We start from the raw sequence: 16,487 nt of genomic DNA on the forward strand, positions 1-16,487 counted from the left end.
GCCTGAGAACATCTCAAAATCGTTCTGGGAAATGTTTTCTTAATTGGCTACTTATCTCAGATTTCCTCTCCCCCTTTCAAGCAATTGACATCTCGCTGGGAAAAGGGGCAGTTTTGAGAATTTGATGTACAACTTGTTTTGGGAGTATTAAGGAAGTGGTGTTGTCTTTCAGGGCTGCCAGTTATGTCTGGAGCTTCCACAGAAGTTCCATTAGTCTGTCTGATAGGAGTCGAGACCCATCATGCTGCTGACATTCAGGCCATCATCACATGAACAATTGTTTACAGGTGTATGTAACAGTTTGAAGTATGCATGTTTTTAGAAGGTGACTGCTACATGACCTGTAGCTAAAATATCTTGCCATCCAGACAGAACAACAGTTAAAACAGATGAAGCCATTTCAATAATTCCCCATTTTTATCTAGGCTTTTATGTAGTGCCCTTAAATGTGCTGTCTGGGCAGTACTAGCTGTTAGCTCTCTAGGGAAGACGTTTTGTCTGATATAATGGTAGTTAATCTATTTCTATCACTTCTCCTCCTCACATCAATATTTAATCAATGCCATAGTTTTGTGTAGTTGGAACATCCTGACTTATCATCATTATTCTCCTATGGCTCTTTCTCCTTTGTTATCCAAATAGCTTTACAAGCCCAAAGAATTAAGCCTCACAACATCCTCTACAAAAGCGAGGACATTTTTCCTTCCATTTTGCAGAAAGGGAAATCAAATGCAGAGTGATTTTTGACTTGAAGATCATCCAGACTCTGAAGCAAAGCTGGTGTTTGAACATAGGCTCTCACTGTAGTGCTTTTCCTATGCAACTAGGGCCTTCCAAAGATGAGACCATCAAAGCAAGGTTGTAATCCTTTCATGTTAAGCTTCCCAAAGCACTTTCACTTTGGTAACCCAACCAAATTTGTCTGGTAACAAGAGGCTTAATTTCACTAATCTCAACTAGCATGTAGTCCTGTTGTACCTTGTGAACACTTATGACTCTCTTCTGCAGCTGTTTCAGAGGACACAAGGCAGTGTCCCAGCATGGCTTGGATTTTAGTTTTGTCAGAGTCCTTTGGGATAAAAACTAAGTAAGTTTTGCATTGCAGTAAAAATAGAGAAAATGTGTGTACAATAGTGTAATTTCACCTGATACAGGAATTGTATACTTACATCTTGGCTCATATTAAGAAGATGATTGAACAATGGCTTTCAAGAAAGACTAATTTTGAAGTCTTTTGTCTAAGCAGTTCATAGATTTTGGCATTGTCTTTTTGATGCATTCTGTACAAGAAAGGATCTACTGGATATAGTTCATTTCTTTCAGCTGTAGCTAAACATTCACATGTATCTTTTGAACTCAAACCCAGTAAGCCACAAAGAAAGGATATCTGTTCGCAATTTAGAATCTGTCCTATTACATATTTCAAACCCTCACTATTGGATTAAATTATGCTACCAGCTATCTCAGATTTATGGACAGTTCACGTTGTTATTTAAATGTATTATTCATGTCTTTACTATAATTCAAATCAATTAGTTTCTAATTTTCAGGCAATATGAAGTTCAGATTTTGCATATAAACTGAGTTATGGAACGGTGTACTGTGGTTCTCAAAGTTCAAACTGATTCTATTTAAAACCAAATGGGTTCATGCAGCTATTTCAGCCTCAAATATTTTGTACTATGTTAAATTTATTTACAGTTTTAGTGGAAAAATAGTGACAGGGATTAAAAGTTTCTTAAACAATAAGTTATTTAAGATAAAATAACTTATTTTTAAATGAAAATATACTTGCAAATAAGCTGTGCCACAATTTTATATTTCTTCTGAACATGATATATCCATCCGTACAGTTATCCCTGATTCACCAGAGCTGAATAGCAATTGAGCAGTGGTAGTACCACACAGTGAATCACCAGTGCCACTTCTTGCAAACCATACTTGGTTTTTCATTAGGTCTGTATCTACCTATTGGTCTTCATGGACTGCATACAGATGTATTGCAGCAGATGCTTGATTTAAGAATATGTGGGGAGAGTATATGCCTAGTTTATTTCTGGTTTTCTTCTGGAGTTGTTTTCTCCATACTATCATAGAATCATTAAGGTTGGAAAAGACCTCCAAGATCATCATACTACTTCATACAAGATTAATTTCCATCCATCTTCTTTTCCCTGTCTTAATTCTTTCCAATGCAATGCTTTGGGATGACTAATACCCAGGTGAACCTGCAGGCTCCATCTGGCTTCTTTGATAGTGGGTTTATGGGGAGAAGTGTATTTCTCCCCTACCCCCCTCCCTTGCTCTTCATCTTCAGACCCTGGAGTTAGCACCAGTGCCGTAGCCTCAGTTTCCACTATGGCAATGAGAAACAGTACTGGGAAGCAACGTTTGCACTGAGCAGTGTATTCCTTTCTCAGAGAAACCCAATCTAAATAATCTACCACGCTCTGACGTTTTATAAACTTTTGTCTTACTTCACAGTTTTCAAGCCAATATAAACTGATTGACTGATTAAGTGTAGCTTTATTGTAAATCTTCTAACAGTCATCTTTTTTTCTACAGCCTGCGCACACCAGGGCAGCAAGCACAATCACTTGGCCTCACCAAAAGGAGATATGTTTGCTGCAGATTCTAAACATATGACACAATTTTTGTGCTGTATAATTTCAATTTTGTGCTGTTATCACTTCAATTAAGAGATTGCTGTTTCTTTTGTTTATGGAGACAAAAGGAAAGAAAGCCAACACATAACACGCAGTCTCTGGTTTGCAGTATTGAAATAGATGAAGCATGTTTCACTATCTTGACTGTATCAGTGCACTCAAGCTGGATAAACGAACTGAAGAGGCCTCTGACCCTAAATAATGGTGTTAAAAATGCCTTCTTCAATTATATTGAATAAGAACCAACTCTATTTTTAAGAGGTTGTATCTACTATGTCTGTGTTCAGTCCCGTTTCTCACACACACACCCCACCCCCCCCGCTTTTCCTTGTTAATTCATTTAAACAGGGTTTATTTCTGCTCAATTTGCATTCAAATGGCTGTCAGGGGAATTTATGGAAATAATATAAGTGCTTTTATCATTGTGTATTTAGTCACGTGCTAATTTTCAAAAGATGAATTTGTCTAGCATCTTAGCAAAAAAAAAAAAAAAAAAGAGTCAAGCACCAGCCTTATCATGGCTACAAAGCCAACAATGCCCATACCAGTGCGGTTTAAAATTAAAACCAAAGCCAGAAGGCCCAATTAATGATTTCTTGGATCAAATGATGTATCTTTGTCTGTTGTTTAGATGGCCCATCCCACCTGTGGTCTGGCAGATCTTTTCTGCTTCTTCCTCCTCCTTCGGTAGCAACAACTACCCATCTCTAGTCCCAGCATACAATGGCTTTTCTTTCTTCTTTGTCTTTAGCAGTGAAACACAAATTTACTTTTCTTTTCCTTAATTGGTGTTACAGCAATAGTGGGGCACATCTCTTTTTATCTCAATTAGCAGAAACTCCACAAAGGCCACCATGAAACACCAGTGGTTACCTGTGTGGATTGAGTCTCTGAAAGCTGAATCTGTCCACTTTTCTTCTCAAAGTGGCAATCAGCAGATTCCCCAACCCCCACTGCATTTGGTAACATCTTCAGCAAATTCACAGCCAAGATGAACTTGACTTTGACTAACCCTGGCAGCAATGGCTTATCAACTTGAGTGTGTAGTTATTGCTTAGGCAACATGAGATACTTTTTGGTCTGGCTCATTTCAGACCCAAGTAACTTTACTTGTTCTTTTTGGCACCTGACGACAAATACTTCCTCCTCCCTTTTCCTGAAAATTGCAGAAATTAGTACAGAGACTTCCATAAAGCATTTAAGTTGTTAATAAAAATGATTGGTGGCAGGAGTGTGGTGGTTTTTCAGACAAATAACCAGAGATTTCTTTTTTTAAGATGCTTTTCTGATCTACCATTAAGGTACCATGATGGCAAATTATCCATAATACTTTTATATATTTTTTAAAAGAAAGGGAGAAATTGTGCAGTGTAAACATTAAAATAACACATTTCAAGCCTTTCAACCTAATGAGTTAAGTAAGATAATTTGTGTTACTCTGCCCTTCTTATTTAAAAAGTATATAACTATTATGTAACATCAAAAAAAAAAAGTGCAATTCATTATGTGAGTGCTAGTTAATGATTTATTTGTGAAATTCCTAAAAGGGAGGGAGGGGTCAAAGGGGGAGCCACAAAAGCTTTTGAATCTGCAGATCAAGAAAAATAATGCTATGTCCAAATATATTTAGTGAATGATAATGCAAACCACAGACAAATATAGAGAAGAGGAGAAAATACATTCCCTGGCTCAAGCTGGGAATTTATTGAATGCTTAGAGCCAGAGAAACAATAATTTAAAGGGGAGTATTTCCCTGGATTCTGCACTACTAATAAATCATTGCTGGTCATGCAATTTTTAGTGGTCCCAACAATGATTACATCTTGCATACACTGGTCACACTTAGAAACTACATATTTTTCTTTGTTCTACTCTCTATATTACTAATGCTCTGGGTGCTCTCAGGTGCTGAGGAAAAACATTTTCCGTATACAAAGAAAGAGGTGTGAGTCTGTCTTTATGCACACACACCTATACATATGCACACACCACCCCTCAGGTCCAAGGAAAATGTTATATATGATACAATTTTTTTTAGAATTGCTATCAGGAAATATTATCAGATTTTGTAAAATAAGTAGAAATCCTAAAATTTGAATGAAATTATATTTCTGAGCATATTTTCCCTGTAGAGAGGACAAGAAGCAACAAAACCTGCTGATCTACCTCAGCTGGTATGAAAATGGGTTGCTTTTTGTTCATAAATAACTTAAGATTCTTAGGAGAAAGGCAGTTACTAGGGGGAAAGGCAGTTACTAGGGGGAAAGTATTATCTCATCAGACTTGCAATATACAAAGTCTTTACCTTAAGCAATTGTGATTCTTTGGGATGTCAACGTGGGTAGGGAAAATGCTGTAGTAAACTGGGGGTTTACTAGCCTGCCTCTAGAGGTGGGTGCTGGTAAAGCACCAGCTGTAAGAGCACAAAGCCTGCAAAGTGATGGAGGAAGGAATGAGAATCTCACTTTTTTTTTTTGTCAAGGGAAGGAATATATATATATATATATATATATGCATCTTCCAAGCCATTGGGAGAGCTTTCACTAATGCAGTTATGAATGAAGGTTATGAAAGTTTGTAATTATTGTTTGTTGGGTCAGAAAACCTTTCTTCCAGAAAGGACAAAAGGTGAAAATACCCAATGCCCATCAGGTCAAGAATAAAAGAAGTCACCAGAGATTAAGTGGTAGAAAGTGTTAAAAAGATCCTTATGGACATCTGTGAAGGATACAGAGTACTTTCTGGAAGGCAGTATTGTTCCTCCATCCCTGCAGAGCTGGCAGAAGGACAGCCCAGAGACTGCAGATGAAAATCCCAGCACCAAGCGGTAAGGCTGTCGCTCAAGGAGAGCCTGCAGAGAGGAACAGCAAACCAGCAGCCAAGCCCCAGCGGTGATGGAGAAAACTTTCTGCAGACTACAGAAGACCCTGCCAGGTGTGCTGCTACTAGGAAAGCCACTGGGTTGACTGGAACAAAGCCTGGAGGCAAGATTTGATCTTCCTTTGAAAATTCACCAAAATAAAATGTCAAGGCAAATCTATTGCAAAGCTGTGGCTGACTTAGGTATTGTCACAGTGTTGAAGAACTGTTATTGATTTAAGTGTTAGCAGAGAAAATCACGAATTAAAGGAATTATTTTTTTTAAAGTTTGTCTTTTAAGCAGCTCACTGATGTACTTAAAGTAGATACAGGCTGAGTGATCTTTTAGAGCTTCTTCCAGGCTCAAGATGTGTAACAATAGAAAGAGCAACAGAGCTATTGACAATGGAAAACAAAGGATTGGGATGGTAAAAGTGCAGAACAACATCTGTAGTTTCCAAATCTCTAATAGCTGAGGAATAAAAAAAGGGATCTTTTAAGTTAGAAATGTGTGAATATAGAGCAATTTCAATGCCTTTGAGTGAAATGTCCAGTCTCCAGGTTTCTGCAGTATGGATAAAACTGGACTGAAGATTACACAGGCAATCACCCTGTTTGCACCACTCCCCCGGTCATGTGGAACAGCACTCAGGTCCTGCACTCAGATCCAGTTTTGTTACAACTAGCAACCTGATGCGGTTAGTTGAAATGAACTGAAAAGAGTTGTTCTGCTGAAGCTCAAAATGCTTTTCTTTATAGAAGAAAACCTCAGCGAGACCAACTACTAAAGCCAAGTGGAAGACATATCCTATTTGGGCATCTCAGTGTTAACTAGCTCCCTTGACAACACCCATTTCAGAAATATTGAACTATTTAGTGTCTCTGAAACATCTGGACTTTCTACTTGTTTCATAAGTCTCTAACAAAAAAATATCTGCACATCATCCATCAATCCATGGCCACATTCTTTTCTCACCCTATCATGATTAGATTTCTTTGGAGTTTGTAGGGTTTTTTTTCCTAATGCTTTTCTCCCAGTTTTTCTTGGACATCCTTGTATTACTAATGGGCTCGATATGTGCTCACTCTGAGCCATTAGATATTTAGTTAGTGTTTTTAGTAGTCATTATATAAGCTGGAGAAATGGGGACTTGACCTCTTTACTTATCATCCACAACAGACCCATTCTGGCAAAACTGAGACAGATCTCACGTGTGAAGAAAGCCCCCCTCCTACTGAGATATGGAGAACAGTGGTGCAGTGTTTTGTTCAAGACAATTTTTTTGATAGGAACATCCAGGTCAGATGCTGTATTGCTAGGGCTGTCCTAAATATCCCCTCTCTAAACAGGTAGATAGCTGCTTGCTATAGACCAAGATCCATGCAGAACAGTTGCTCCATGGAAAAAGAGCTGCTTCTTACCTAAGCTGGACCTTTCTTTCCTCACAATGTGAGTGGACTTGGGAATGTGGCAAGAATGGATCAGTGGAAGAAATTCAGTCCTGCCAGACATATGTGACCAATGGTGCAGCTGAGATCATGCACATTTGGCTTCTGTGTGGACCTCATCACAAAGAACTGTTCCTGTACAGTAAACAGTCAGTATTTACCTGAGTTAAGTCTATCATGAAATTCAAAGTAATTACATATCCTACTGTGGAAGCACCATTCTCCTTCCACTTTTAAACTCCTTAAATGGATGGGGAAATCTGCCCCATCCACATGGGCTGGCACTGGGGAACGTTTCTCGCAGAAGGAGGAGGGCAGCCTGCCGTCAGGTGGCTTTAAGCTGAGGCTCAGCCCCTCTGGCCAGCACATGTTCCTCCCCAGTTTATGCTGCTAGGCACTTCGCCTCCCCCTTTGCACCAGTGTCCTTTTTCCATGTTAGTTTTCAGCCAGATGAGGTCCCTGACCCATCTCAGTATGCAATTGCATGCGTGCAATTGGCGCAAGACAGTTGTAAAATTAGTTAGCTGTATGTCCTGGTTTTGGCTGGGATAGTTAATTTTCTTCCTAGTAGCTGGCATAGTGCTGTGTTTTGGATTTAGGATGAGAATAATGTTGATAACACACGGATGTTTTAGTTGTTGCTAAGTAGTGCTTACACTAGTCAAGGACTTTTAAGCTTCTCATGCTCTACCGACTGAGAAGGCTGGGGGTGCACAAGAAGCTGGGAGGGGGCACAGCCAGGACAGCTGACCCAAACTGGCCAAAGGGACATTCCATACCATGTGATGTCATGCTCAGTACATAAACTGGGGGAAAGCTGGCCGGGGGGGGCCGCTGCTCGGGGACTGGCTGGGCATCGGTCGGCAGGTGGTGAGCAGTTGCATTGTGCATCACTTATTTTGTATATTCTTTTATCATTATTGTTATTATTATTTTCCCTTCCTTTTCTGTCCTATTAAACTGTCTTTATCTCAACCCACGAATTTTACTTTTTTTTTTTTTTTTTCTCTCCGATTCTCTCCCCCATCCCACTGGTGGGGGTGGGGGATGAGCAAATGGCTGTGTGGTGTTTAGCTGCCTGATGGGTTAAACCACAACAGTCCTTTTGGCACCCAACGTGGGGCACGAAGGGTTGAGATAACGACAGATCTGACCAGAGCATGTTAAGGCAAATTTGTTATAAGCATTCATCATATTGGTTTAACAGTCGCTGGTCACAATGTTGATTAATTTACTCTCAAAGTTGTCGTGCTTGTTCTCAAAGTTGTGTTATGTAACACCTTACTTGCTGTATATGTTCCCTGTTGTGCTGTCTATCACCTCTGGGAGCTGGATCAAGGATATCATTTTGCTGCACTGTGTAACCCTACTGGTTTATGATGTGATAAAAATTTTGGTCGTGAGACTAATTTTCGTATTTGTACTTCTGTATTTGTACTCAGCATCGCCGTCATCTCCGTACCTCGGGAACCACTTTTCGGAAACTATTAATAATTACACCTTTTACCTTTTCTCCTCAGGGAACCAATCTGTGGGGGAGACGGGGGGAACACTTTCCCCTGCTCCTTCACCTTCCCTTTCTCCTTCAGGCGAGTTACAACAGCTCTTGAGAATTTTGAATATCCTTGGGATGTTCAAACCAGCATGGTCCTATTGCTGTGTCTCCTGAATGTGCTTCAGGTCTTGATCTTGTTTAAGGCTAAACAATCATTTAAGAATACCATCCAGAGATCAATCCCGGCAACAGGCACTGCGGCTACTCCAACCCCTGTGACAGGCACTGTGGCTACTCCAACCACTGCGACAGGCACTGCGGCTACTCCAACCCCTGTGACAGGCACTGTGGCTACTCCAACCGCCATGAAAAGCACTGTGGCTACTCAAACCCTGGCGACAGGCACCGCAATTACTCCAGCCCCCATGACAGGCACTGCGGCTACTCAAAACCTGGCGACAGGCACGGCGGCTGAACCAGAGAACCAACCCGTGCCAGTATCAATCGCCCCTATACACAAGAAGAAATACACAAGAAAATCAACTCGTTCAGTAAGGGATGAAGATGAAACAGGGCCATCACGAGAACAGGAGGAGGAAGAGGCAGAACCCATAAATGAGATGGTAACCACCCGATCTCTATACCTGAGTGAGCTGCAAGATATGTGAAACGATTTCAGTCATCGTCCAGGGGAGCATGTTGTCACCTGGCTGCTCCGATGCTGGGATAATGGGGCCAGTAGCCTGGAATTAGAGGGTAGGGAAGCCAAGCAGCTGGGATCCCTTTCCAGGGAAGGGGGCATTGACAAAGCAGTTGGAAAAGGGGCACAAGCCCTCAGACTCTGGAGGGGACTCCTGTCAGGCGTGAAGGAAAGGTATCCCTTCAAGGAAGATGTTGTATGTCACCCAGGCAAGTGGACCACCATGGAGAGAGGTATCCAGTACCTGAGGGAATTAGCTGTGCTGGAGGTGATTTATGATGACCTGGACAACGAGCAGTTATCCAAAGACCCAGATGAAGTCAAGTGCACACGACCCACGTGGCGGAAGTTTGTACGGCGTGCACCATCGTCACATGCCAACTCATTGGCAGTAATGACTTGGAAAGACGGGGAGGGACAAACGGTGGATGAATTGGCTGGCCAACTCCGGCAATAAGAAGAAAGTCTCTCTTCTTCCCTACGGGCCTGCATCTCGGCTGTGCAGAAACTGTCCCGGGAGGTCCAGCAACTCAGAGAGGATAGGTCCTACTCCCCACCTGTACGGACCAGTATCATCTCAGCCATTAGAGTAAGCGTCCCTCTGCTCAAGAAAGAGGATATAGTGGGTACACACCACGGGCCACCCTGTGGTTTTACCTGCGTGACCACGGAGAGGACATGAGGAAGTGGGATGGAAAACCTACCTCAGCCCTAGGGGCACGGGTACGTGAGTTGCAAGGAAAAACAATCACAAAAGGGGGCTCTACCAGGAAAATTGCTGCTCCAGTTTCCAGCGGGCAGTTCCCCAGACAGAGTAGAAGGGCTGATCTTACTCCTGATCTTAATGATGAAGAGACTTCTGACTCGTACGTACAAGAAGTGAGAAATGAGTACTGTGATGAGGATTAGAGGGGCCCTGCCTCCAGCCAGGGGGAGGAAAGGGACAACCGTGTTTACTGGACTGTGTGGATTCGGTGGCCTGGCACATCAGACCCACAGGAGTATAAGGCTCTAGTGGACACCGGTGCACAGTGTACCCTAATGCCATCAAGCTACAAAGGGGCAGAACCCATCTGTATTTCTGGGGTGACGGGGGGATCCCAACAGCTAACTGTATTGGAGGCTGAAGTGAGCCTAACTGGGAATGGTTGGCAAAAGCACCCCATTGTGACTGGCCCAGAGGCTCCGTGCATCCTTGGCATAGACTACCTCAGGAGAGGGTATTTCAAGGACCCAAAAGGGTACCGGTGGGCTTTTGGTATAGCTGCCTTGGAGATGGAGGAAATTAAACAGCTGTCTACCTTGCCTGGTCTCTCGGAGGACCCTTCTGTTGTGGGGTTGCTGAAGTTCAAAGACCAACAAGTGCCAATTGCTACCACCACGGTGCACCGGTGGCAATATCGCACCAACCGAGACTCCCTGATTCCCATCCATAAGCTGATTCGTCAACTGGAGAGCCAAGGAGTGATCAGCAAGACTCGCTCACCCTTTAACAGTCCCATATGGCCAGTGCGGAAGTCTAATGGAGAGTGGAGACTAACAGTAGACTATCGTGGCCTAAATGAAGTCACGCCACCGCTGAGTGCTGCCGTGCCAGACATGCTAGAACTTCAATACGAACTGGAGTCAAAGGCAGCCAAGTGGTATGCCACAATTGATATCGCTAATGCATTTTTCTCAATCCCTTTGGCAGCAGAGTGCAGGCCACAATTTGCTTTCACTTGGAGGGGCGTCCAGTACACCTGGAACCGACTGCCCCAGGGGTGGAAACACAGCCCCACCATTTGCCATGGACTGATCCAGACTGCACTGGAACAGGGTGAGGCTCCAGATCACCTGCAATACATTGATGACATCATCGTGTGGGGCAACACAGCAGGAGAAGTTTTTGAGAAAGGGAAGGAAATAGTCCAAATCCTGCTGAAGGCTGGTTTTGCCATAAAACAAAGTAAGGTCAAGGGACCTGCACAGGACATCCAGTTTTTAGGAATAAAATGGCAAGATGGACGTCCTCAGATCCCAATGGATGTGATCAACAAAATAACAGCCATGTCTCCACCAACTAGCAAAAAGGAAACACAAGCTTTCTTAGGCGTCGTGGGTTTTTGGAGAATGCATACTCCAAATTACAGTCTGATCGTAAACCCTCTCTATCAAGTGACCCGAAAGAAGAACGATTTCAAATGGGGCCCTGAGCAACGACAAGCTTTTGAACAAATTAAAGAGGAGATAGTTCACGCAGTAGCCCTGGGGCCAGTCCGGGCAGGACAAGATGTAAAAAATGTGCTCTACACCGCAGCCAGGGAGAACGGCCCTACCTGGAGCCTCTGGCAGAAAGCACCAGGGGAGACTCGAGGTCGACCCCTAGGGTTTTGGAGTCGGGGATACAGAGGATCCGAGGCCCACTATACTCCAACTGAAAAAGAGATATTGGCAGCACGTGAAGGGGTTCGAGCTGCTTCGGAAGTGATCGGCACTGAAGCACAGCTCCTTCTGGCACCCTGACTGCTGGTGCTGGGCTGGATGTTCAGAGGGAGGGTCCCCCGTACACATCATGCAACTGATGCTACGTGGAGTAAGTGGGTCGCACTGATCACACAACAGGCTCGAATAGGAAATCCCAGTCGCCCAGGAATCCTGGAAGGGATCATGGATTGGCCAGAGGGAAAGATTTTGGAATATCGCCAGAGTTGGAGGTGACGCGTGCTGAGGAGGCCCCAATGTATAATGAACTACCAGAAAATGAGAAGCAATATGCCCTGTTCACTGATGGGTCCTGTCGTCTTGTGGGAAAGCATCGGAGGTGGAAAGCTGCTGTATGGAGTCCTATATGACAAGTTGTAGAAACTGCTGAAGGAGAAGGTGAATTGAGCCCATTTTTAGAAGTAAAGGCCATCCAGCTGGCTTTAGACAGTACTGACCGAGAAAAGTGGCCAGTGCTCTATCTCTAGACTGACTCATGGATGGTGGCAAATGCCCTGTGGGGGTGGTTGCAGCAATGGAAGCAGAGCAACTGGCAGCGCAGAGGCAAACCCATCTGGGCTGCCGCATTGTGGCAAGATATTGCTGCCCGGGTGGAGAACCTGGTTGTAAAAGTCCGTCACGTAGATGCTCACATACCTGAGAGTCAGGCCACTGAAGAACATCAAAACAACCAGCAGGTGGATCAGGTTGCTAAGATTGAAGTGGCTCAGGTGGATCTGGACTGGCAACATAAGGGTGAATTATTTCTAGCTCGGTGGGCCCATGACACCTCAGGTCACCAAGGAAGAGATGCAACATACAGATGGGCTCGTGATCGAGGGGTGGACTTGACCATGGACACTATTGCGCAGGTTATCCATGAATGTGAAACATGCGCTGCGATCAAGCAAGCCAAGCGGTTAAAGCCCCTCTGGTATGGAGGACGATGGCTGAAATATAAATATGGGGAGGCCTGGCAGGTTGATTATATCTCACACACACACACACACACACACATATATAAAAAAAAATATATATATTATATCCCCGACCGCTGCTCAGGGACTGGCTGGGCAATGGTCAGCGGGTGGTGAGCAATTGCATTGTGCATCACTTATTTTGTATCTTCTTTTTTCATTATTATTATTATTATTATTGTTTTCCCTTCCTTTTCTGTCCTATTAAACTGTCTTTATCTCAACCTACGAATTTTACTTTTATTTTTTTTTCTCTCTGATTCTCTCCCCCATCCCACTGGTAGGGGTGGGGAGTGAGTGAACAGCTGTGTGGTGTTTAGCTGCCTGCTGGGTTAAACCACAACACTGTAAAATTGCTTTACTCGGAGCAGGAGGGAAGGTGGGGGCAGAGCAATCTGGACTGAGACCATTTGGGACTGCCGTGGCAGAGTTTCTCATACCCTGAGCAACCTCTCTGAGCTGGCCGCTTTGCTGCCAGGTAATGCGAGGAGCCGGCTGATAGTGGTTATCATCTTGTGTGGGGATTGTTTCATCTGTCAGGCTTCCAGTGGATACACAACAATTGCAGTCTCCACCACTCCTCCCTGCCACAAATTTTAGGGGAGTTAGTCATGTGGAGCTGCGCTACGAGATTGTTAGGAGAGATGATAACAATGCACAAACGTTAGGCTGGTGTAAATATTAAGGAGAAAAAGGATGATTCGAGGATGTGTGTAATTAAGAATAATGAGTTGAAGAAAAAACATCTTTTTATATATGTGACTGCACTCGCAGTGGCGATCAGCTCCGGTGCAGGCGCGTCCCGCGGCGGAGCGGCGGATCGCGGCGTACAGGGGGGTTTCCTGAGCCGGGGAACCCACAGGGGAGCGCAGAGACCCGCCGGAGCCGGCAGCTCTCACCAGGGCGGCTGACGAGGCGTGGGCGGGGCCAGGAGCAACGGCTGCCACCCCCACTCCCACAAAAGGCAGCTCCAGGGAGCGCTAGAGAGTGGGAGCGCTGCGAACAGGACGGGCAAACAGGGTGTGGCAGTTGGCGTGGCAGGGCGCGTGCCTCTTCGAAGGAGGGGCATTCCGCGGGCCGAGTGGGGGACTTGGAGTACGCATAACCCAGCAACCGGGCACCGTTCTGTGAGCATCGGCAAAGGTCAAGGGCGCTCATCCTTCCTGACCCTCAAGGCAGAATGGTGGGCACTCGTCTGAGAACAAAGGTTGCGGCTCTGGCTGGGGGGTCTGCACCATCTACCCGCTGGGCCGATGCCTCCACCTAGATGGAGCTGCTGAAGGGAGGGGCTGCAGTGCAGACCTCAGACTGCAAGAAGTGCCTAGACCTTTCTCCTGGGGCAGGGACCGGTGGCAGACCTGTCAGCAAAAGGTGTGCCCAGGTGGAGGACCTCCTGGCTGAGCTGCAGGAGGTGGTGAGAAGGCTGTGTAACATCAGGGAGGTGGGGAAGGAGTTAGATAGCTGCTTCCAAGTGCAGTCTGCAGTGGACCCATGGCCAAAGAGCCAAAAGCTCCACCACTGGCACACACATGGGGCGGGAGGGGGCAATAATGCAGAATGGACGGTTGCAACGGCAAGGACCAGCAGGAGGAAGAGACTTCCCCCGAAGCTTGAGGTGCCCTTGCAGAACCGCTTCACTCCTCTGCAGACTGAAGAGGAAAGACCCATCACATCAGGAGAGATGCTGGAGCTCAGTAAGGCAGCCCGATCTGCCCCCCGTATAACAACCAGCACCACTAAGAAAAGGCGATGGGAGGTAGTAGTAGGTGACTCTCTTCTGAGAGGTACGGAGGCACCCATTTGCTGACCTGATGCACTCTCTAGAGAGGTGTGCTGCTTACCGGGGGCTCGCATCAGGGATGTCACTGAGAGGCTACCAAGCCTCGTACAGTCCACTGACTATTATCCGCTGCTGCTGCTGTTTCATGTGGGCACCAGTGACACAGCCAGGAGCAGTCTGAGGACTATCAAGGACTACAGAGCCCTGGGAGTGGCAGTAAGGGACTCTGGAGCGCAGGTAGTTTTTTCATCAACCCTCCTGGTCAAAGTGATACCGAAATACTAAGGAGACATACAGTTTTCTTTGTCGAAGCGAAGTAACTAAGTGTTCTGCAGACTGGACATTCCATAGATAAAAGGAATCCTTGACGCCCTGCGTACAGGGGTGGAATGGATAAGGAAGTTATGCTGAAATCAGCTACTGCAACTAGGTGAAAAGACTGAGTTCAATTAGCGGACACAGTGAGGAAGACTATCGACGACCACCAGAGGACCCTGGAAGACCACCAATGAACATAAGAGCGCATGCGTTAAAGACTTTTGCATATGTTAATGAGTTCCAAGAAATAACATGAATATGCTAATCATTTCTTAGAAATCTAATGAATATGTATATTCCGATTGTATGTAACTCCCATAGTTGAGCAGCCCGGCGCGCACACTAGGTGGAGCGATCCCCTGTGCGCCCGGCGCCGCAATAAAGAATGCCTGCTTTCTAAAACTCCAAATTGAGTCTTAGAGAGTTTTTCATCTGCCGACTTACGGTAACAGTTTTGGCGACCCAGGTGGGACACTGCTCTTGAGCCTCGACGGATCCTGGGATCGCAGAACCTCAGCCGGCACTGAGGGATTCTCGGAGAGGACTTCTCCCGATCCCTGGACCGAAGAGCCCCTGAGCGAAGAACACTGCTTTGTGAGTAATAAGGCATTCTTTTTGGAAATTTTGGAAGGGGTTAGAGTCCCTACTACCTGCCCGTCAGACGCAGCGAAAGCTCCGCAGGGTTGGGTATAAGACCCGGGCTAGGGGTTAGAGTCCCCACTAGGGGTTAGAGTCCCCGCTCAAGATGGGCATCAAGAGCAACTGTGGTAACAATTATTGTAAATACTTGTCTATTATTGTATTTGTTTCATATAGTAATTAGTTATTTGTATTATTGTTGCTGTACAAAAGGCTCGTCTGTGTGTGATTCTATTATTGTAAGTATTTGTTTGTAGTTATTTGTATTGTTGTTGTTGTATGAAAGACTTGTTTGTGTGATTCCCTGTATATAAAATGGGTGCTGGATCATCCGCCGGATCATCCACTGGTGGGGGAATTTTAAAGAAATCACCTTTGGGTTGTATTTTAAAGTATTGGAAACAAATTGCAGGATCCCCTGGTGGGGTCGCAAAAGGGATGATCTAATTAAGTATTGTAATCAATGGTGGCCACTATACAAACTAGAAGATGGAGAAAAGTGGCCAAGGAATGGTACTTTGAATTATAATACTCTGTTACAACTAATGCTGTTTCTAAGGAGAGAAGGAAAATGGGATGAGGTATTGTATGCTGATATGTTCTTTACATTAAGGCAGCATCCTGAGTGGCAAAAGGAGTGTGGAATCAATTTGGCCCCAACTGATCCTCTGGTATTGGCATTGGAAAAGGAGAAACGAGAGAGAGAAAAAGGGAAAGGGTTAAAGAGGTGTTGTTCGGCATGCAGTATTGGACAGAGATGTCTGAAGTTGACCCAGAATGAGCAGGAAGAGGATTTAGGGATGTTAGTGGCTCCAGGGTTGAGGCAGAGGCCTCAGAACCATGAACTTGAGTCCTTTGGGGCAGAGGGTGGCTTGAATGATGAGCCCGAGAGGGACGCTGCAGGGGCCACGCCGGTGGCAAGGAGAACTCGTAATCGACAGGGAACCGCACTGCAAGCTCCGTTGAGAGAAGCAGTAGGGAACGATGGTCCGGTTGTAGTGAAAGTGCCTTTTTTTGATTACAGATTTAAACAACTGGAAAGCAGCTGCCAGTAGTTATAGGGATGATTCTGATCGAGTGGCTAGTGCTTTTGAAATGATAAAAACTCAGAATCCAGATTGGAAAGATATCAAAGTTATCA

Source organism: Aptenodytes patagonicus, chromosome W (genome assembly GCF_965638725.1).
Source record: "Aptenodytes patagonicus chromosome W, bAptPat1.pri.cur, whole genome shotgun sequence".
NCBI classification, from domain to species: Eukaryota; Metazoa; Chordata; class Aves; order Sphenisciformes; family Spheniscidae; genus Aptenodytes; species Aptenodytes patagonicus.